We start from the raw sequence: 24,628 nt of genomic DNA, 5'->3' as shown, positions 1-24,628 counted from the left end.
TTAGATATATTTTTCCCACGTGGAATGTTTCCCTCTATTAATTTATATCATTAATTTGAACCCAACAATTACGTTTGTTATTGTCACTGTTGTATTTCGAAATCTTTTCTGTCATCTTACTTTCTCTTTTTGTTTGCGCCAGTAGTTTCACTTTGTATTCACCTTCTCCTTTTTACCGTAATCTACTATACAATTTTATCCCGCCTATATAGACTCAATAATACGTCACCCACTTCCAAAGCATAACCAAAAATTTTTTTCCGCTTTCAACACTACCGCAGCTATGAAATCCACCGTTTCTAGTCCACAAACAGTTCATTTCAGCTATTAAACAACCTTTTCGTCTAGTTCTGATAACTTTCGCTTTATTTCCATTTCCGTTCTTCCCACATCACTGATAATTTTTAGCCGCTTCCCACAGGTTTTCACATCATTATTTCTTCGCCAGACTATTGTTAGCCTCATTTTCATAATCTGCCACCACAAAACCACTCTTTTAACACATTTACACGCCGTTTTTTCGAAATTTTCCCGAATCTCTCCATCCTTTAACGTGTTTTGGCGGCAACACAACCACCTAACCTATGTGCACATCGTTCTCTATTCACCACAGGATCAACACAGCCCAACTTTAACCAACACTTTTTCGCCTTTTTTCACAACAGATCTCCAGTTACTTTCTCCAGTTATTTTCATTTTCATCCCAACCTCATGTTACACTTTCCACCTTCTAATACCATGGCACCCTCACAACACCCCCACAACGACCCCATTAAGTTTTATTTACATTCCCTCCGCAAACATGCCTTCACCCTAGCCAGATTACGCTCACATATTTTATTTTCTCAGGCTTGTCTGACATTTGGCATTACCCCCAAAGGCCTCACACTTAAAGTTCCCATCTCTGGCTGCAACCCTTCTTTCCATCAGTCCTTATACCAGTTCCAAACTGAACAATCCATTGCCCTCACCCACCTAATCCTTCACCTACACATCAACTCAGCCAATGAACACACCTGTCAACTCCTATCCCTAATAAAAGTCCTCAATCTTTCCTCTCCCAGTTCCACACCGGCTGTTCAGAGCATCCTCCTACAGGCCAACCGCAAATTAGAACAACATGCCACCCTTCACCTCAAAAAACTATCCAATCTCCTGGTTTCCCACCTCCGGAAAGGCAACTCACTCACCCTTCACAACCTTTCCAGCAAACCTCAACCTCCTCTCATTGCACACAAACCCAGTCTCTCCCATCTACTCAACCTCCCACTTCCAGCTCCACTCCCTCCAAAACCTCAAAATTCCAATCAACACAATCTGGAACCACAACACCCTAATTCAGTAGTTAACCTTTCCTCCAAACCTCTCTCCCAATCCGAAACCTCTGTCCTATCCAAAGGCCTCACCTTCAGCCCCACTCCCAGATTCAACCAAACAGCCCTCGTCAAAGATTTACTGTCCTACACTCGTACTCTCTGCTGGAAGTATCACTTTGCCACGAAGAAAAATGATCCTAATCCTACTCCTAATGATCCAACTCCCCAAGACACTATCCAAATTGAACCCTGCCTGGAACAGTTCCGTCCTCCGTCACAGCGGGACCCACCTCCTCTTCCTCAAAATCACCCTCTCCAAACCTTCCAGGAATTTCTGACTTCCAGCCTTGCCTCTCAATCCTTCTTAAAAAACCTTAATCCTACTCCCAACATCACCACTGCTGAAGCCCAGGCTATCCGTGATCTGAAGGCTGACTGGTCCATCGTCATCCTTCCGGCGGACAAGGGTTCCACGACCGTGGTACTTGATCGTCGGGAGTATGTGGCTGAGGGACTGCGCCAGCTTTCAGACAACACCACATACAAAGTTTGCCAAGGTAATCCCATTCCTGATGTCCAGGCAGAGCTTCAAGGAATCCTCAGAACCTTAGGCCCCCTACAAAACCTTTCACCTGACTCCATCAACCTCCTGACCCCACCGACACCCCGCACCCCTACCTTCTACCTTCTTCCTAAAATTCACAAACCCAGTCATCCTGGCCGCCCCATTGTAGCTGGTTACCAAGCCCCCACCGAACGTATCTCTGCCTACGTAGATCAACACCTTCAACCCATTACATGCAGTCTCCCATCCTTCATCAAAGACACCAACCACTTCCTCGAACGCCTGGAATCCCTACCCAATCCGTTACCCCCAGAAACCATCCTTGTAACCATTGATACCACTTCCTTATACACAAATATCCCGCACGTCCAGGGCCTCGCTGCGATGGAGCACTTCCTTTCACGCCGATCAACTGCCACCCTACCTAAAACCTCTTTCCTCATTACCTTAGCCAGCTTCATCCTGACCCACAACTTCTTCACTTTTGAAGGCCAGACATACCAACAATTAAAGGGAACAGCCATGGGTACCAGGATGGCCCCCTCATACGCCAACCTATTCATGGGTCGCTTAGAGGAAGCCTTCTTGGTTACCCAGGCCTGCCAACCCAAAGTTTGGTACAGATTTATTGATGACATCTTCATGATCTGGACTCACAGTGAAGAAGAACTCCAGAATTTCCTCTCCAACCTCAACTCCTTTGGTTCCATCAGATTCACCTGGTCCTACTCCAAATCCCATGCCACTTTCCTTGATGTTGACCTCCACCTGTCCAATGGCCAGCTTCACACGTCCGTCCACATCAAACCCACCAACAAGCAACAGTACCTCCATTACGACAGCTGCCATCCATTCCACATCAAACGGTCCCTTCCCTACAGCCTAGGTCTTCGTGGCAAACGAATCTGCTCCAGTCCGGAATCCCTGAAGCATTACACCAACAACCTGACAACAGCTTTCGCATCCCGCAACTACCCTCCCGACCTGGTACAGAAGCAAATAACCAGAGCCACTTCCTCATCCTCTCAAACCCAGAACCTCCCACAGAAGAACCATAAAAGTGCCCCACTTGTGACAGGATACTTTCCGGGACTGGATCAGATTCTGAATGTGGCTCTCCAGCAGGGATACGACTTCCTCAAATCCTGCCCTGAAATGAGATCCATCCTTCATGAAATCCTCCCCACTCCACCAAGAGTGTCTTTCCGCCGTCCACCTAACCTTCGTAACCTCTTAGTTCATCCCTATGAAATCCCCAAACCACCTTCCCTACCCTCTGGCTCCTACCCTTGTAACCGCCCCCGGTGTAAAACCTGTCCCATGCACCCTCCCACCACCACCTACTCCAGTCCTGTAACCCGGAGGGTGTACACGATCAAAGGCAGAGCCACGTGTGAAAGCACCCACGTGATCTACCAACTGACCTGCCTGCACTGTGATGCATTCTATGTGGGAATGACCAGCAACAAACTGTCCATTCGCATGAATGGACACAGGCAGACAGTGTTTGTTGGTAATGAGGATCACCCTGTGGCTAAACACGCCTTGGTGCACGGCCAGCACATCTTGGCGCAGTGTTACACCGTCCAGGTTATCTGGATACTTCCCACCAACACCAACCTATCCGAACTCCGGAGATGGGAACTTGCTCTTCAATATATCCTCTCTTCCCGTTACCCACCAGGCCTCAATCTCCGCTAATTTCAAGTTGCCGCCACTCATACCTCACCTGTCATTCAACATCATCTTTGCCTCTTCACTTCCGCATCGACTGACATCTCTGCCCAAACTTTAAATATGTCTGCTTGTGTCTGTAATGTGTGGATGGATATGTGTGTGTGTGTGCGAGTGTATACCTGTCCTTTTTTCCCCCTAAGGTAAGTCTTTCCGCTCCCGGGATTGGAATGACTCCTTACCCTCTCCCTTAAAACCCACATCCTTTCGTCTTTCCCTCTCCTTCCCTCTTTCCTGATGAGGCAACAGTTTGTTGCGAAAGCTTGAATTTTGTGTGTATGTTTGTGTTTGTTTGTGTGTCTATCGACGTGCCAGCGCTTTCGTTTGGTAAGTCACATCATCTTTGTTTATATATATATATATATATATATATATATATATATATATATATATATATATATATATATATATATATATGATGTGACTTACTGAACGAAAGTGCTGGCAGGTCGATAGACACACAAACAAACACAAACATACACACAAAATTCAAGCTTTCGCAACAAACTGTTGCCTCATCAGGAAAGAGGGAAAGGCGAAAGGATGTGGGTTTTAAGGGAGAGTGTAGGAGGATCCTCCTACAGGCCAATCGCAAATTAGAACAGCATGCCACCCTCCACCTCAAAAAACTGTCCAATCTCCTGGTTTCCCACCTCCGGAAAGGCAACTCACTCACCCTTCACAACCTTTCCAGCAAACCTCAACCTCCTCTCATTGCAGACAGACCCAGTCTCTCCCATCTACTCAATCTCCCACTTCCAGCTCCACTCCCCCCAAAACCTCAAAATTCCAATCAACACAATCTGGAACCACAACACCCTAATTCAATAGTTAACCTTTCCTCCAAACCTCTCTCCCAATCCGAAACTTCTGTCCTATCCAAAGGCCACACCTTCAGCCCCACTCCCAGATTCAACCAAACAGCCCTTGTCAAAGATTTACTGTCCTACACCCGTACTCTCTGCTGGAAATATCACTTTGCCACGAAGAAACATGATCCTAATCCTACTCCAAATGGTCCAACTCCCCAATACACCATCCAAATTGAACCCTGCCTGGAACAGTTCCGTCCTCCGTCACAGAGGGACCCACCTCCTCTTCCTCAAAATCACCCTCTCCAAACTTTCCAGGAATTTCTGACTTCCAGCCTTGCCTCTCAATCCTTCTTAAAAAACCTTAATCCTACTCCCAACATCACCACTGCTGAAGCCCAGGCTATCCGTGATCTGAAGGCTGACCGATCCATCGTCATTCTTCCGGCGGACAAGGGTTCCACAACCGTGGTACTTGATCGTCGGGAGTATGTGGCTGAGGGACTGCGTTAGCTTTCAGATAACACTACATACAAAGTTTGCGAAGGTAATCCCATTCCTGATGTCCAGGCGGAGCTTCAAGGAATCCTCAGAACCTTAGGCCCCCTACAAAACCTTTCACCTGACTCCATCAACCTCCTGACCACAGCTACACCCCGCACCCCTACCTTCTACCTTCTTCCTAAAATTCACAAACCCAATCATCCTGGCCGTCCCATTGTAGCTGGCTACCAAGCCCCCACAGAACGTATCTGTGCCTACGTAGATCAACACCTTCAACCCATCACATGCAGTCTCCCATCCTTCATCAAAGACACCAACCACTTTCTCGAACGCCTGGAATCCCTACCCAGTCTGTTACCCCCGGAAACCATCCTTGTAACCATTGATGCCACTTCCATATACACAAATATTCTGCACGTCCAGGGCCTCGCTGCGATGGAACACTTCCTTTCACGCCGATCACATGCCACCCTACCAAAAACCTCTTTCCTCATTACCTTAGCCAGCTTCATCCTGACCCACAACTTCTTCACTTTCGAAGGCCAGACATACCAACAATTAAAGGAACAGCCATGGGCACCAGGATGGCCCCCTCATATGCCAACCTATTCATGGATCGCTTAGAGGAAGCCTTCTTGGTTACCCAGGCCTGCCAACCCAAGGTTTGGTACAGATTTATTGATGACATCTTCATGATGTGGACTCACAGTGAAGAAGAACTCCAGAATTTCCTCTCCAACCTCAACTCCTTTGGTTCCATCAGATTCACCTGGTCCTACTCCAAATCCCATGCCACTTTCCTTGACGTTGACCTCCACCTGTCCAATGGCCAGCTTCACACGTCCGTCCACATCAAACCCACCAACAAGCAACAGTACCTCCATTATGACAGCTGCCACCCATTCCACATCAAACGGTCCCTTCCCTACAGCCTAGGTCTTCGTGGCAAACGAATCTGCTCCTGTCCGGAATCCCTGAACCATTACACCAACAACCTGAAAACAGCTTTCGCATCCCGCAACTACCCTCCCGACCTGGTAAAGAAGCAAATAACCAGAGCCACTTCCTCATCTCCTCAAACCCAGAACCTCGCACAGAAGAACCCCAAAAGTGCCCCACTTGTGACGGGATACTTTCCGGGACTGGATCAGACTCTGAATGTGGCTCTCCAGCAGGGATACAACTTCCTCAAATCCTGCCCTGAAATGAGATCCATCCTTCATGAAATCCTCCCCACTCCACCAAGAGTGTCTTTCCGCCGTCCACCTAACCTGCGTAACCTCTTAGTTCATTCCTATGAAATCCCCAAACCACCTTCCCTACCCTCTGGCTCCTACCCTTGTAACCGCCCCCGATGTAAAACCTGTCCCATGCACCCTCCCACCACCACCTACTCCAGTTCTGTAACCCGGAAGGTGTACACGATCGAAGGCAGAGCCACGTGTGAAAGCACCCACATGATTTACCAACTGACCTGCCTACACTGTGAAGCTTTCTATGTGGGAATGACCAGCAACAAACTGTCCATTCGCATGAATGGACACAGGCAGACAGTGTTTGTTGGTAATGAGGATCACCCTGTGGCTAAACATGCCTTGGTGCACGGCCAGCACATCTTGGCACAGTGTTACACCGTCCGGGTTATCTGGATACTTCCCACTAACACCAACCTGTCAGAACTCCGGAGATGGGAACTTGCCCTTCAGTATATCCTCTCTTCTCGTTACCCACCAGGCCTCAATCTCCGCTAATTTCAAGTTGCCGCCACTCATACCTCACCTGTCATTCAACAACATCTTTGCCTCTGCACTTCTACCTCGACTGACATCCCTGCCCAAACGCTTTGCCTCTGTATATGTCTGCTTGTGTCTGTATATGTGTGGATGGATATGTGTGTGTGTGCGCGCAAGTGTATACCCGTCCTTTTTCCCCCTAAGGTAAGTCTTTCCGCTCCCGGGATTGGAATGACTCCTTAGCCTCTCCCTTAAAACCCAAATCCTTTTGTCTTTCCCTCTCCTTCCCTCTTTCCTGACGAGGCAACCGTTGGTTGCGAAAGCTAGAATTTTGTGTGTATGTTTGTGTTTGTTTGTGTGTCTATCGACGTGCCAGCGCTTTCGTTTGAGGGTGTATCTGAAATGAATGTAGAAAATTGGAGGGTTGGTACAGTTGGTCATAACAAGCATCCCTTAGCGTATGGCAGTAGGCGTCATTGAACAGTGTCGGGCACCACCAAGAGGGTAGACACACAACATGCCATCTGATGGTGGTGGTGGTGGTGGTTAGTGTTTAACGTCCCGTCGACAACGAGGTCATTAGAGACGGAGCGCAAGCTCGGGTTAGGGAAGGATTGGAAAGGAAATCAGCCGTGCCCTTTCAAAGGAACCATCCCGGCATTTGCCTGAAACGATTTAGGGAAATCACGGAAAACCTAAATCAGGATGGCCGGAGACGGGATTGAACCGTCGTCCTCCCGAATGCGAGTCCAGTGTGCTAACCACTGCACCACCTCGCTCAGTGCCATCTGAGCCATCATGGTAGCAGGTCTGCAGGGCAATGTTTAGAATGTATTTGTGGCATCAACGTTAATCAGAAGTTGAGGTGAAGTTTTATGGCCTTTATTTGAAAGCAGTTACAACAAGGGCTTGAAATTATTCCCTCTTACTTGAATGTACACTGTGCAACAACACTGGAGTGACTGTCACACTCTTTCAAACACTCTTGGCAAAGTGGAAATTTCATTGGAGTCTGACATAATGTGTGCTATCAGCTCTTAAACAGTCTCAAGGGATGTTTCGTAGACAACAGATTTCAGGTGGCTCCAGAAGAAAAAATCAATGTACGTCCAGTCGAGGGAACGTGCAGGCCATGCCACCAGCCCATTGCACCATATCTAGTTCTCACCAAAGATTTCATTCAAATGTATTTGCACTGCTTGTGCAAAGTGTGCAGGTGCACCATCATGTCGGTACCACATTTGCTGTCACACATTGAGTGGAACATGTTCCAACAACTCTGGCAGAGTTTCTCATAAAAATATGAAGTATCTGTTTGCTTTGTCACTGGGGCAAAATGTAAAGGACCAAACAAATTAATACCTACCAAGCCAGACCAAACATTGACAGCAAAGTAATCTTAGTGACAATGAACAAAGGTGGTGTGTGGATTTTCCTGTGCACTCACATTTTGATTGTGGCTGTTCAGCAATCCTCTCATATAAGGGATGGCTCATCAATAAAACTTACGAAGGTTGGAAAGTCTGGTTGAAAGGCATACCACTGCAAAAACCACTGGCAGAGTTCAATTTGACATGAAAAATAATCTGAGTTAAGGGTGTGCACCTTCTGAAGATGGTGGGGTGCAAATTATTTTCATGCCACATTCGCCAAGTTATGGAATGACTTAACCTGTTTCCCATTCAACACATTATGAGGTTGCTGAGGATGTGTTTTCCAGCAATGCTAACACCTCCTCTTCAAGCCCTGGCAAACACACTGTGCATTGACGACCGTGCCCATCAGGCCTTTGCAACTGTGATACAAAATTAATACACCAAGATTTCGAGTAAGCCTTAAAAGCACATGTGCCTTTATGAGAAAGTGAACCTCTCTCCTTTAGGGACTTGTGGATGGCAGTAAAAGTACATGGATCTGGAACTCAACAATTCTGAAACCGCTAAACGTGCAAACATTGGGTAGTGTGAGCATTTCCATCTGCCATCCCATAAGTACAGTGCATGTCTGTCCTTTCCTCCCAAAAATAGCCCTACATTTCCTGTCCGTTCCACACAGTAACAAACATAAGAATGTTCCCCTTTCGTCACCAACTGATGCAGGGTGAACCAGACTCTACAGTGAGCACAGGTGCTGCTCTCTATGCAACACCTATCAAACAGGCATTTGCACAGGCAAAAGCAATGCGTTCACATCCCAGTAAGAGGCAGAAAATCCACAGTATTGTTCCACTTTAAATATCCACAACTATGTAGACTACAGCATTTGCAAATAAAGGTCATAAGACTTCAAGCCAATGTCTCTTTTACCTTGATGCCACAGATACAGTGAAATTGTTGCCCTCCAGACCCACTACCATGACAGCTCGTATGGTATGTGTGTGTCCACCCTCTTGCCAGCGCACGATGTAGTTCAATGACGCATAGTGCCGTATGCTAAAGGATGCAGACACGGGTTCCTATGTGAAATATGGTTGTTATGATCCACTCTACAAGGCCTCTCATTTTCTAGACTCATTTCAGATACACCCTGTGTGTGTGTGTGTGTGTGTGTGTGTGTGTGTGTGTGTGTGTGTGTGTGTCTACATATATCTATTTGTTATCCGTTATCCATCTATCTGTCTATTGAGACTCCCTCTCAGAGATGGGTAGAGAATTGAGTTGAAATTTATTCCAAATGTTAAGTTTTATGGTACCTTGCTGGGATAAAAAATTTGAGCTTCTAAGTCAATGCAATCAAAAGTTACAGCCTTCTGTAAAGACCACTTTTCTCAGGAACAGATACAGGTATCATGCTGAAATTTATGTCAAATACTAAGGTCTATGGATCCTTGGCAATGTAAATAATTTAAGCTTCAAAGTCAATGCAGTCAAAAGATACACCTATTTTGATACTTGCAAACTCTGTTATCAAAACCTATAGATGGACTAAATACATACATGTTGGGCCTGTTGGTAAAATGCATGCCTATAAACTAACATGTTGCAGTATTGAATCTCACTCAGATGACAGATTTGTCAGTTTTTGTTGTAATCTAGTTTTCACCTCTCAGTGACATGAAGGCTTGACAGAAACAACAGTGTTTTGGATTCCAGATTAAACAGTAGGTCCCCTTTCCCAGTTTGATAACTGGGGTAGGTTAGGGACACACAAGTCACCGAAGTGGTGTCCAATACAAAGACTTGCAGCAGGCTACTGAGTCACAGAAAACTACTACTACTACTACTACTACTACTATTATTATTATTTTGATGGTGTTCCTGAATTCAGTTCTATTTTCTGCATCGTTTACTGTTATGTGTGCTTGTCTGAGGTCCTCTTCAACTTCTTTTATCCATTTTGTTTTTTCCCTGCCTGAGTTGATGACTTTAAGAATTCGCTTTGAAACTCTGTTTTCATTCATCCTGTGGATATGTCCGTAGAACTGCATTCTTCTTTTCCTTATTGTATCCGTAATCTTGTCTGTGTATTTATATAATTCTGATGTTGGTCTCTTCTTCCAGATTCCTTGGTCTTGTATCGGGCCAAACATTTTCCTGAGAATTTTCCTTTCTTGTTTCTCTATTTCTTTGATTTTAGTTTGACCACCTATTTGTGTTGTTTCAGATGCATACAGTGCCTCAGGAAGTACGACAGTGTTGTAGTGCCTCAATTCTGCGTTAATGGATATAGACTTTTTGTTATAATAGTTCCACGTGAGTTTATATGCTTTCTGAAGTTTTTTTATTCTTTCCTCATTGGCCTTTAGGTTGATCCCTGATGGCTGGATGATTTCTCCCAGGTACTTAAAATGTGGTACTTGTACGATTTTCCCATGGGTTGTCACAATAGGCAATTTGTCTTGTGGCACTCTTTCTATGTACTGGGTTTTCTCATATGAGATTTGCAGGCCAGTTCTTTGTGCAATTTTGTGTAACTTCTCTATGGCGTTAGTGGCTTCTCTTCTATTATTTGTGAGGATTGCAAGGTCATCCGCTAAAGCTAAACACTTCACATTGAATTTATTATCTTTTCTAATGCCAATTTGGATTCCTTTGACTTCTTTTTCCCTTGTCCTGATAATTTTTTCAAGAATGATATTAAAGAGTAATGATGAAAGTCAGTCACCCTGTTGCACACCAGTTTGGATTTCAAACGGTTCTGAGATATCTCCCATAAATTTAACCTTGGAGACTGTGTCAGTTAATGTTTCCTGAATGATTGCTCTTGTCTTTCTGTCAATGCTGAGTTCTTCCAGCGTCTTGCAGAGCACTACTCTGTCTATTGAGTCGTAGGCATTTTTAAAATCTACAAAAGTGACCACTGTGTTTCGGGTGTTTCTCATCTGGAGAATCATTTTCAGATTCCAGATCTGCTCTATGCATGATCGTCCCTTGCGAAAACCAGCCTGGTATTCTCCTATTTATGGGTCAGCTTGTTCTTCTAATCTATTCATGAGAACTTTTGATAGGATTTTATATGTTACTGGTATGAGTGAGATACCTCTGTAATTATTTGGTTCAGTTTTGTCCCCTTTTTTGTGAAGTGGATGGATGAGTGCGCATTTCCATTCAGAAGGGATCTGTTCTGTTTCCCAAATGTTTAATATGATTTTGTGAATTTTTCCTGTTAATCTTTCATCATTTAGTTTCCATAGTTCTGCAATAATTCCATCTTCTCCTGGGGCTCTATTGTTTTTCAGTGTCTTGATAATTTCTACTATTTTGTTGATGGTTGGTGGTTTAGCGTCAGGATTTGGTGTGACATCTCGTAGTGAATATCCTCTGTAGGTCTTTCGCAGTTGAGGAGTTTGTGGAAATAGTCTGCGAGGATTTGGCAGTTATTCCTTGTGTTAGTTTCTAGTGAACCATCCGGTTTCTTGAAGCAAAGATTGGGTGGCTGGTATCCTGTAATATGTTCTTTAAAGGTCTTATAAAAAATCCTGGTGTTGTTCTCCTTAAAGTCTTGTTCTATCTCATCCAGTTGCCGTTTGTCATAATTTCTTTTTTCCCTCCGAATAGTTTTCGATGTTTGTTTTCGGATTACTAGAAATTGTTGCCATTTTTCTGATGTTTTGTGACTATTGAAGTTTTTCCAGGCATTGGTCCTTTCTTCTATTGCTTGGTCACATATTATATTCCACCACCTGTGTTTTCTCCTTCTCGGGGGTTGACCCAATTTCATCGTGGATTTGAGGACGTCCACAAGTTCTGTCCAGTTTGTGGTGTTTGTCTGGCTAGTTTCCTGTAAGATGTTTTCCTTGTTGAGTTTTATGTATTCGGGGTCTGGTCTCAGCACTTTGTTTAGTTTTGGCTTTTTTCTACTGGATTGTAATCTGGTCTTTATCTGTAGAATATGGTGGTCTGAGTCAAAAAATCCTCTTCTCGTTTTCACATTCAGAATTTCTGCTGTGTTACTCTTGGAGATGGCCACATGGTCTATCTGGAATTCACCCAACATTGTGTTGGGTGACTTTCAAGTATACGGTTTCTTGTTGGGTTTTTTGAATTGTGTTGACATAATTACGAGGACAAAATTTTTGCAAAAGCTTATCAATCTTTCCCCACTCTTGTTAGCTCTCTTGTGAGCTGTATGGATTCCGGTGATTTTCCTGTATTTTTTCTCTTTGCCTAATTGTGCGTTAACGTCGCCTAACAAGATTATTACATGGTGTTTGGCAATTTTGTTTGTCGTCTCTTCAAAATCATTCCAGAAGTCATCCACTTTCTGGCGGTTCTTCTTGTTATAGTTATTTGTGGGTACGTGTGCGTTGATCAAGGTATATGCTTTGTTGGCCGATTTGACGGAGAGCGTTGATATACGTTCTGAGGCAGACTGGAGGTCAATGACAGAGTCGCTGATAGATTTGTGGACTGCAAATGCTGTACCAAACTGTTTGAGTCCTTTCTCATTAGTTTTAACTGCTGGTTTTCCTTTGTAGATCCTGTAGTTGTCTGTATCAAAATGGTTTTTGTCCATAAATCGTGTTTCCTGGATTGCAAGGATTTTGATCTGGAATTTTCGCAGCACGTCTGTAAGTTGTTTGATCTTGCCAAGTTTGAACAGAGTATTAGTATTAAGTGTACCGATGAAGTGTCTTTGTTTTGTGTGTAATAATTTGGATGGCTGTTATTATTACTATTATTATCATCATCATCACCATCATCATCATCGTCATCGTCATCATCGCCATCATCATCATCATCATCATCATCATCTATGTAGATAATTAAGTTTGTACTGAATCCTCAGAATGTGAGTCCTAATCACACTCATCCATAATTTTTAGGTAATAATTCCTCTACTGAATATTCCCATTGCAATCTGAAAAAATTGCACTTTGTTCTTTATTTCAATCTGCACTGTACAGGATATTTGGTGCAATTTTCTGCTGTCCAATTTATGCAGGGGCGACAGTCTGGATGATTGAGTTATCTGGCCTTGTAACACTAACAAAAACGGCCTTGCTGTGCTGGTACTGCGAACGGCTGAAAGCAAGGGGAAACTACAGCTGTAATTTTTCCTGAGGGCATGCAGCTTTACTGTATGGTTAAATGATGATGGCGGCCTCTTGGGTAAAATATTCCGGAGGTAAAATAGTCCCCCTTCGGATCTCAGGCGGGGACTACTCAAGAGGACTTCCTTATCAGGAGAAAGAAAACTGGCGCTCTATGGATCGGAGTGTGGAATGTCAGATCCCTCAATCGGGTAGGTAGGTTAGAAAATTTAAAAAGGGAGATGGATAGGTTAAAGTTAGATATAGTGAGAATTAGTGAAGTTCGGTGGCAGGAGGAACAAGACTTTTGGTCAGGTGAATACAGGGTTATAAATACAAAATCAAATAGGGGTAATGCAGAAGTATGTTTAATAGTGAATAAAAAAATAGGAGTGTGGGTAAGCTACTACAAACAGCATAGTGAACACATTATTGTGGCCAAGATAGACACGCAGCCCATGCCTGCTACAGTAGTACAGGTTTACATGCCAACTAGCTCTGCCGATGATGAAGACACTGATGAAATTTATGATGAGATAAAAGAAATTATTCAGGTAGTGAAGGGAGATGAAAATTTAATAGTCATGTGTGACTGGAATTCGAGAGTAGGAAAAGGGACAGAAGGAAACATAGTAGGTGAATATGGATTGGGGGTAAGAAATGAAAGAGGAGGTTGTCTGGTAGAATTTTGCACGGAGCATAACTTAATCATAGCTAACACTTGGTTCAAGAATCATGAAAGAAGGTTGTATACATGGAAGAATCCTGGAGGTACTAGAAGGTATCAGATAGATTATATAATGGTAAGACAGAGATTTAGGAACCAGGTTTTAAATTGTAAGACATTTCCAGGGGCAGATGTGCACTCTGTCCACAATCTATTGGTTATGAACTGTAGATTAAAACTGAAGAAACTGCAGAAAGGTGGGAACTTAAGGAGATGGGACCTGGATAAACTGACTAAACCAGAGGGTGTACAGAGTTTCAGGGAGAGCATAAGGGAACAATTGACAGGAATGGGGGAAAGAAATACAGTAGAAGAAGAATGGGTAGCTTTGAGGAATGATGTAGTGAAGGCAGCATAGGGTCAAGTAGGTAAAAAGACCAGGGCTAGTAGAAATCCTTGGGTAACAGAAGAAATATTGAATTTAATTGATGAAAGGAGAAAATATAAAAATGCAGTAAATGAAGCAGGCAAAAAGGAATACAAACGTCTCAAAAATAAGATCGACAAGAAGTGCAAAATGGCTAAGCAGGGATGGCTAGAGAACAAACATAAGGATGTAGAGGCTTATCTCACCAGGGGTAAGATAGATACTGCCTACAGGAAAATTAAAGAGACCTTTGGAGAAAAGAGAGCCACTTGTATGAATATCAAGAGCTCAGATGGAAACCCAGTTCTAAGCAAAGAAGGGAAAGCAGAAAGGTGGAAGGACTATATAGAGGGTCTACACAAGGGCGATGCACTTGAGGACAATATTATGGAAATGGAAGAGGATGTAGATGAAGATGAAATGGGAGATAGGATACTGCATGAAGAGTTTGACAGATCACTGAAGACCTGAGTCGAAACAAGGCCCCGGGAGTAGACAACATTCCATTAGAACTACTGACGGCCTTGGGAGAGCCAGTCCTCACAAAACTCTACCATCTAGTGGGCATGATGTATGAGACAGGTAAAATACCCTCAGACTTCAAGAAGAATATAATAATTCCAATCCCAAAGAAAGCAGGTGTTGACAGATGAGAAAATTACCGACGTGTCAGTTTAATAAATCACAGCTGCCAAATACTAACGCGAATTCTTTACAGACGAATGGAAAAACTGGTAGAAGCCGACCTCGGGGAAGATCAGTTTGGATTCTGTAGAAATGTTGGAACATGTGGGGCAGTACTGACCTTACAACTTACCTTAGAAGAAAGATTAAGGAAAGGCAAACCTACGTTTATAGCATTTCTAGACTTGAGAAAGCTTTTGATAATGTTGACTGGAATACTCTCTTTCAAATTCTGAAGTTGGCAGGGGTAAAATACAGGGAGCGAAAGGCTATTTACAATTTGTACAGAAGCCAGATGGCAGTTATAAGAGTCGAGGGGCATGAAAGGGAAGCAGTGGTTGGGAAACGAGTGAGACAGGGTTGTAGCCTCTCCCCGATGTTATTCAATCTGTATATTGAGCAAGCAGTAAAGGAAGCAAAAGAAAAATTCGGAGTAGGTATTAAAATTCATGGAGAAGAAGTAAAAACTTTGAGGTTCGCCGATGACATTGTAATTCTGTCAGAGACAGCAAAGGACTTGGAAGAGCAGTTGAACGGAATGGACAGTGTCTTGAAAGGAGGATATAAGATGAACATCAACAAAAGCAAAACAAGGCTAATGGAATGTAGTCAAATTAAATCGGGTGATGCTGAGGGAATTAGATTAGGAAATGACACACTTAAAGTAGTAAAGGAGTTTTGCTATTTAGGGAGTAAAATAACTGATGATGGTCAAAGTAGAGAGGATGTAAAATGTAGACTGGCACTGGCAAGGAAATCGTTTCTGAAGAAGAGAACTTTGTTAACGTCGAGTATAGATTTAAGTGTCAGGAAGCCGTTTCTGAAAGTATTTGTATGGAGCGTAGCTATGTATGGAAGTGAAACATGGACGATTAATAGTTTGGACAAGAAGAGAATAGAAGCTTTCGAAATGTGGTTCTACAGAAGAATGCTGAACATTAGATGGGTAGATCACATAACTAATGAGGAGGTATTGAGTAGAATTGGGGAGACGAGAAGTTTGTGGCACAACTTGACTAGAAGGTGGGCTCGGTTGGTAGGATATGTTCTGAGGCATCAAGGGATCGCCAATTTAGTATTGTAGGGCAGCGTGGAGGGTAAAAATCATAGAGGGAGACAAAGAGATGAATATACTAAGCAGATTCAGCAGGATGTAGACTGCAGAAGGTACTAGGAGATGAAGAAGCTTGCACAGGATAGAGTAGCATGGAGAGCTGCATCAAACCAGTCTCAGGACTGAAGACTACAACAACAATTTTTGTGCTATCAAGCATACATAGACATGAAAATGTAAAAGCCACCTAATGCACACTTATAAGAAAAGAAAGTTACCTTGAAAAAAAAATATAACTATGTAAATACAGAGCAGTTTGTTATATTCATGAGGTAGGTCCCACATATCATGCTAGCTTCAGCAGAACACTGCCATAACAATTTTCATTTTTCATTTCAATGAATGTTGTTCCAGTTTTTTCCCCCTAGTAACACTGCAGTTTCTAGCTTTTGTACGTGGTGTCATTGTGTGTAGTAAGTGCTGGTGTAAGGTGTGTTCACTTTTACTTTTTATTATTCCTTTTAACTACTTGATATAATAACTGGGATTACAACTGTATAATTTTGTTTGTTATATCCTCTGTTAGATTCCTCATGATGGGCTGGTCCCCAACACCATTTAAATAATATACAATTTGTAGGCAGCTTAAAGGTATTGCTCCAAAAAATGTTGTTCATGAAATATATGGAAGCTGTGGAGCAGCATGCATTCTAAATGTTCATTAAGTACAATGTTACATGTAGAATACTTTCAATGAGAAGAGTGAAGAAATAAATTGTAATTAGCAAAGAAAGAATTGTTTCTTTACTTCATAGGAATTTAGACAATTTTTACCTACCATTTGTTAGCTTGGTGAAGACACTGGTTTTTTGTTTTCTAAATTAATATACATTATTATGAAAGGGATGGCTGCTACTCACCATTTTTATAGCAGAGATGCAGAGTCACAGATAGGCACAACAAAAGGATTGTCAAAAAAAACCCTAGGCCAAACAGGCCTTCATCTGATCTCGACAACAATCACACACACCCTCACGCAAACACAGGTCATATACACATGACCACAGTCTGTGGCTGCCAAGGCCTTTCTGTGACATGTCTGTTGAGAATGTGTGTGTGTGTGTGTGTGTGTGTGTGTGTGTGTGTGTGTGTGTGTGTGTGTGTGTGTGTGTGTGTGTGTGTGTGTTGTCTAATTCTGACGAAGGCCTCTTTGTTTGAAAGTTTTGTTTAACAGTCCTTTTGTTGTGCCTATATGCAACCCAGCACCTCCGATATATGATGAATGGCAATTATCCTTTTCATAATATTGTCATTATTTCATCCTTGATTTTCCACTGTTTAATACACATTAATAACAGTGATTAGAATGTAAGTGTTTTATAATGTACTCACTGTTCTGACGAAACATGTACCTGCACATAATTCTTTTGTGCAGTGGTTATGGGCTACATTAAGGTGGCTTAATAAACTAAACAAATACACAGGGTCATTCACATTGTAAATTATAGGTAATTAAAATGGAGGATAACACACATGAAATTGTGAAAATGATTGATTACTACATGGCCAATTAAAGATAATAATATGCAAATAAAATGCTCAAAAATAGCATGTATTTATGCTCTGTGACTTTCTCTCCAACTGTAATTAAAGAAGTCATGACTCTAAAATACTTTGAACAAAAAAAAATGTAGTTTGGACAGTATGACTACGACTCTTATTTAAATGAATCTAATTAAGAATACTTTTAATACAGCCAAACTAACAGCGTTTGCAGCTATTAATATATTTAATTTTTCTTTTTGAATAACTGCATATTGGAATAAAGCTGAAATACAATCAAAGGAATCTTCTTGAAATGATAATAAGCCTACGCTTTACTGTAGTGAAGACAGAAAGCTATTTTTAAGCGAAACATTAAAATCAATTTTCACATACTTACGGTAATGCTAAAATCGCTTGCTGTATTGCACTTGGAATGCACAGAATAGAAGAAAAGAGATGTAAAGTAGTAGACTTAATATAGCATATGATTAAGCAGAACACAAATAATCTGCATAATTTTTACATAATTTTACTGAACACAATAGAAAATGAAAATTCTATTAAGTTCATATTTGATATCATCTGGAAAGTGCAAAATAGTCTAGCTATGGATTCATGGCTTAATTCATTCATTCATTCGAACACAATGTTACATAAATCCCATTGTGAATCTCATGGATGTGAAATAAGTAAAATATTACATAATAGGCACAAGTGCTAAGAAATTCTTGTTAAATTATGAAAATTACTTCTACATTACTTTATAGACAGGTTGTTTCGTGTACCACACACAAGCAATGACTGGCTTTTGAAGCACCATTGCTGGAGAAGCAAGTTCTGATAACCATCTATGCTCAGGCTGATCCCTTGGAATGTGGCAAATAGTGTATTGGTATAACAAAGTGATGTTGATGACAGGGGCTATCCTACTCATAATACTGTCATAGATGCATCGACGTTGTGTGCTCTTGCATGAAATAAGTTTGGTTCTTGGAGAAAAGATTGCAGTATATAACTGTATTCACATTCCCAACAGAAGTTACTGTTTAAATATGGTAAACTGTCCATACGCTAGAAAGTCATATTAAAGAGATGAAACACTGCTTTCACCAACTCACACCCTTAACCATCTGGATCCCTACTTATCACTGTTGATGACACCTCACTATACACCAACATCCCCCATGCCCATGCCTTTGCTGCTACAAAACAGTCTCTCTCCTGATGCTCTTCTGACTCCAACCTCACAATTCTGTTCCTTATTCATTTGCTTAATTATCCCCTCACACATAAGTACTTCTCCTCTGAGGGTAAAACGTACAAACAATTCTGCAGCAGAGCCATGGGAATGTGCATGTTACCCTCCTATACCCACTTATTTATGGACCATCTAGAGGAAACCTTCCTAGCCACCAAGAACCCTAAACCCTTGTCTGGTTCAGGTTCACTGATGACATCTTCATGAGGTAGGATCCACGACTAAGACACCCAACCCTCCCACTCCTCCACAGTCTCAACACCTTTTCCCCCATTCATTTCACCTGTTCCCCCTCATTTCAATGTTCCACTTTCCTGGACATTGGCCTCCACCTCTCTGATGGCCTTGCCCATCTCTCTATCTATATCAAGCCCAATATCAGCAGTCTTACTAAGATCTTCACAGGCATGCACTACCCCCCCCCCCCCCCCCAAACCAAGCTCACAGACAGATTTCCTATGCAATATCCTCACACACCACTAATCCACCAACATCTCCAAAAATCAGTCATAAAGGAACACCTCTTGTTGCCCGACATCATGTTGAACTGTAACAGTTGAACCATATTCTCTGCCAAGGCTTCAACAATTTATCATCGTGCCTGAAACGGCTCACCCACAATTCCTCCCACCCAATCTATGGAACATCATGGCCCATTCTTATGTCACATTTACTCTCAACCCCTTGCCACATGGGAAGGCCCAGGTGCAAATCCCTGTGGAAGACCCTGGTGCAAGTTATATCTGATAAATCCAGCATATCCTACTCTGCTCGTATCATGCTTATTCTTTCCCACCAAAGTCAGGGCCACCTGTGAAAGCAGTCATGTTATATACCAGCTCTGCTGCAATTCCTACAAATCATAGTATGTGACCATGACCACAATCAGCTGTCTACCTGACTTAATCTCACAAAAAAAAAAAAAAAAAAAAAAGAAAACTGTAGCCAACAGCAGAGTCGACTACTCAGTGGCAGAGCATACTGTAAAGCAAAATGTGCTCTTTCAATGGCTGCTTCACAATCCATGCCACATGAAATTTTCCCCCAGCACCAGCTTTTCTGACTTACAAAGATGGGAGTTGTCCTTGCAACACATCCTTCATTCCAGAAATCATCCTAGCCTCTATTCCCTGCTACCCCCTTCGCCTGCATCCGTCTCCCCTTGTCCCAAGACCCTAACTTCAGTCATCATAGATCCACACTCCATTCCACACATTCTCCCCTCCATCCATTCTGTCGCCCCCACAAATCCACTCCTTCATGTCATCATCATCATCATCATCATCATCACCACTGTGCACTACACAGACTCACCATGTGATGATGCCCCTCCCTCCGCATTCCTACTCCCAGCTGCCAGTCACCCTCGCTCAACCCTTCCTCCCATTCTCTGCACCTTCCTCCCTTCACAGATACAACCCAACACAACACCACAACCCAGTTAGTGCTTTAACAGAGAAAGAAAGAACAATTTCAGGGTTAAACTGTCACCCAAAACAGCACGCCAATAGTTAATTTCAATTAAGTATTATGAGCAGCAGTACCCCCAGTATCCATACTTCATGATCCATTTTTGAATAGGAAAGAGAGCCAGATTTGCATTACATTACTGGCTGAAATTCCCAGAGACGTTGTTCTGATACCTCGTCAAGAATCATTTGCTTTCTTCGAAAAGCTGCCCCCTTTCACACTGTTTATGAGTTTTGTCTTAGATGTACGTGTTCACTCTAGGTGACTGTAAGGGCTATGTGTGTAATGCAGGGTCATGTTTGTACAATAGAGATAGAGAGGGTGGGGGGGGGGGGGGTGGAATAATGGTGCTAGCACATAGCCTATGCCTCTTTAATAGGATCAAAGAGGCTGCCAAGCTTAGTGCCCCCACCCAACTAATGTATCACCATCAACAGTGTCAGAAGTTCTTATTTCATGAGACATTGTGGAGAGGTTTAGAATTTGTTCAAGAACAATGTGTAAAGTCTGATGATCAGGACCTATATGCAATCACCTCTATCCCCTTATTGGGAATTTACAAGTGGTGAAAATTTTCATCGGCTACTTATAAAATGAGTGCTTTCACACTGGCACACATAAAAACCTCTGCTACATAGGAACAATTTGAATGGGAGACTCATCATGTAGGACATGCAGTATGCTGTGTTTTCTCTTTGAACCAAACAAAACCAAATCATATGAGTATGTTTCATTTGTTTCTCTAAAATTATAGCACAAGGACTTGCTGAAAAGTAATATCTCCAGATTTTTTTATGTGAACACCTTTCTAGCTATTTAAATATAACAAATGCTGTTAAAATTATACATTTTTATTTTTCATGCTGTATATAGTTATTTCTCAACATAGTCACACTGCAACAAATATATTTCTCCCAACAAGAGACCAGTTGGTTGATATGGTCACTGTGGAAGGTTGGCCTTTGTTGAAAGAGCCACATCACCCCTGCTTGCACTGCTCCATCACTTTAAAAGTGAAGTCGTTGTAGGTGTTCTTTAACTTTTGGGAACAGGTGATAATAAGATGGGCCCAAGTTGGGACTGTGTGGAAGATGATCAGTGATAGTGAACCCAAGGCATCAGATTGTTGCAGGTGTCACAGAGCATGCATGTGTCTGGCACTGTGGTACTGGAGGAAAGGGCATTCCATGTGTGGATGGACTCTGAATTCAAAACTCGATTATAGAACACTATTTCTCATGCACCGACATAGTTATGGTACACACCACCTTGTTACATGCTACAATTGGAGCTCTCTAGTGGTAGATGGCTACAAATATGTAGACCTGAAGAATAAAGTTGTAGAATGTTAATAACAATCGTTTTATTTAAGAAGCTTTAAGAATTTTCACATTAAAAATTTGGAGGCATTACTTTTCAGCACACTCTTGTACTTTTGTGTAATATCATTCAATTTTCAGTTTATTTTCAAAAATATGATGTATTAAGTAACACACATGCTGTTCCGGGAAACTTTTAGAATACAATACAGAATATACTTCACTAGGAAATTGTATTACACTCACAGAATAGAAATGAATCATAATACTACTGCTGAATGTTTACTATACATCTTGTGAATTACCATAAATCAGAAGATTAGATTAGATTCAGTTTTTGTTCCATAGACCCAAAAATGAGATGATTCTCATGGGTGTGGAATAAGTCAGAAAGTTTAACATAAAAAATATAAAACATCTGAATATAATACTCACTACCCTGATCATTTGCCAGGAGTTAGTCGAAATAGGTGAATAAATTACAGTACACTGGATTACCTAATATTTACAGAGTTACTACTCTGTCAGAATGAAACATAGTTATGCACTTTTAATAAATTTATCATACAAAAAGTACCTAATTGTGACTAACTGCTGTCAAAACTGAAATCTAACAGACATTTTTACTTAAGGGGGGTAGGACGTCAAATGGGCCAACTTGGAACAGGAGAGGCACCACAGGACAGTTTTAATTTTCACTGTCTGTGCTTTCAAGAGTAAATTCATAAAACTTTGTCTGCATGACCAGGAAGGATTCAGGATTCACACTCGTAGCAGTGGAGGTTCAAAAACATAACAAAATAATTTTTCTACATGTGAAATTTCATTAATTTTTTCACTTACTATTGGCTGCATTTGTTGCTATAGGTACACTTTTCTTCATAAATAAGAAAGATTCTTCAATGAATTTTGCACAGCATACAAACCATACTTACAGGTGTATGAAACTCTAGAATTTTTCAAATATATTAAAAACTGTGGTAAAAATTGAGATAATCAACTACAAAATTTGAGTTTTTTTTCTAAATATGAAGTTTAAAATGTAACAGCTCATTCATTTTTTCATAAACTAAATAAATTCTAGACTTTCATACACCTGTGAGCATGGTTTGTCTGCTGTGCAAAATTCATCGAAGAATCTCTCTTACTTATCAAGAAAAGTGTACCTATAACAACAAATTCAGCCAATAGTAAGCGAAAAAATAATGAAATTTCACATGTAAAAAAAATTATTTTTTTATGTTTTTGAACTTCCACTGTTATGAGTGTGAATCTGGAATCCTTCCTCGTCATGCTGACAGAGTTTTATGAAAATTATTTGTAAAAGTATAGACAGTGGAAATTAAAATGTCCTGTGGTGCCTCTCCAGCTCCAAGTCGGTCCGTTTGACGTCCTACCCCCCATAAGTAAAAATGTCTGTTATATTTCAGTTTTGACAGCAGTTGGTCACAATCAGGTACCATCTGCAGGCACTGATGGTGAGATATCATTCTTGTGGTGCTGTACACTGTGGAAATCCCGTACTGTAGCGCCTGGACACATTTCCTGTTTGCTGGAATCATTGCCATAATCTTGAGTTCACACTTTGTGGCACACGGAGGGCCAGTGCTACGACTTGCTGTGTTTGACCAGCCTCCAGTCACCCTAGTATTCTACCCCTTTGAGCCATTTTCAACACACAGGCACCATTTGCACATCTGAAAACGTCTGCACACTTATTCACTGCACCGTACTCGGACATGCACCAACATATCTCTGCATATGTGGACTGCTGCCAGTGCCATCGACAGGCGTCTAAAGCTAGCGAAATGAGGGATGCTCAACTACCAGACCTACCGATAGATGGCTCTACCAGCTGATTACTGTCGTCTGTATTGCCCGCCATATTCGAATTTGGCAAGAAGTTTCTCTCGGTCTGTAGTCTGTACGGTGTATAAGGAACTAAGGATTATGGAAATGGTAATTTCTTGTTCCGCTTTCAATTGGACGAAGCGATGGAGTAAGGAAGGTGACTTACCATTTCACGGATAATAGGACTACTGATACAATACAGACTTTGTGCGTTTGCTAATTAGATGTTTTTGAACAGGTTTCCTCTAAAGCACCCAGAGCTGCTGAAGAAGTGGATTACTTCCGTGAAGCGGAAAGGTTTTAATCCTATGTCTTACAGTTTTCTTTGCGGAAACCATTTCCGACAAGATGATTACGTAGTGAGCCCTGGAACGTGGAAGAAACGTCTCAAACCCGAAGCAGTGCCATCAGTTTTTGACTTTCCTACATATTTGATGCCACCAAATAAACAGCCACGACGACATGTTGTTAGGATTTTGAGTGACAACGATGCTTCTCCATTTGAGGTAGCTAATTAAATTCCTTGCTATGTGTGTGCTTTTATCTTTTGTGAACTTATTTTGTACGGACATAAATGGGCTACATAGGTCTAAGCAATGTTGTAATACAGGTCCATATTTTTGTTTTTAGCGTTCTGTCATGGAATCCGTGCTCGATTTGCCCACTGTAGAAGCTACTGATTGCGTGGAGAATGTTGTCAATGAGAATTCTTGCGTGGAAAGCATGACCCATTTATCCAATGCAGAAGCTGCGAATTGTGTCTAAAACGTTAGTATAAGGATGTTTTCACACCCCCAAAGTTTTCTTATAATATTTTTTCATCATGCCTTGAGTTATTTCAATCGTATATAACGAAATTATTTATTTATTTCAGAGTGCAGTTACTTCTTCAGTAATTGATTGTGGTATGCAGTCGAAAGTAGGAATGGAAGACAAGGCGACCGAAATTTGCAATTTTTTCTCAGACATTGTGCACGAATTAAAACGTAAACTGAAGTGCGTCCGTGAAAAACTTCGAAGAAGAGAGAAGAAAGTGTTTTCCATGGATGACATCATAAGTTCATTGAAGGAGGAGGGGCATCTTCCTGAAAAGTTACATAACTTCCTCAATCAGCAGCAAGTAACACAAGTGAAATTAGTGTGCAATTTAGTGAACAACTCTCTCTCGTCAAAGGGTAATAGATACACAACAAATGTGAAAATGTTTGCGATGACTG

General features: G+C 41.8%; 1 protein-coding gene and 1 non-coding gene across 2 annotated transcripts in view; both read right to left on the bottom strand.

Annotated features, from left to right (window-relative positions):
* The window catches only part of LOC126251469 (atrial natriuretic peptide receptor 2-like), a 301,860-nt gene that overhangs the window by 252,507 nt on the left and 24,725 nt on the right, over positions 1-24,628 (bottom strand). The window lies entirely within an intron of this gene.
* Trnaa-cgc (transfer RNA alanine (anticodon CGC)) lies at positions 7,371-7,443 on the bottom strand. The gene has a single exon. It is a non-coding gene; the product is annotated as a tRNA-Ala (tRNA).

This window comes from Schistocerca nitens, chromosome 4 (genome assembly GCF_023898315.1).
Source record: "Schistocerca nitens isolate TAMUIC-IGC-003100 chromosome 4, iqSchNite1.1, whole genome shotgun sequence".
NCBI classification, from domain to species: Eukaryota; Metazoa; Arthropoda; class Insecta; order Orthoptera; family Acrididae; genus Schistocerca; species Schistocerca nitens.
This window is presented reverse-complemented; position numbering and strand designations above follow the sequence as displayed.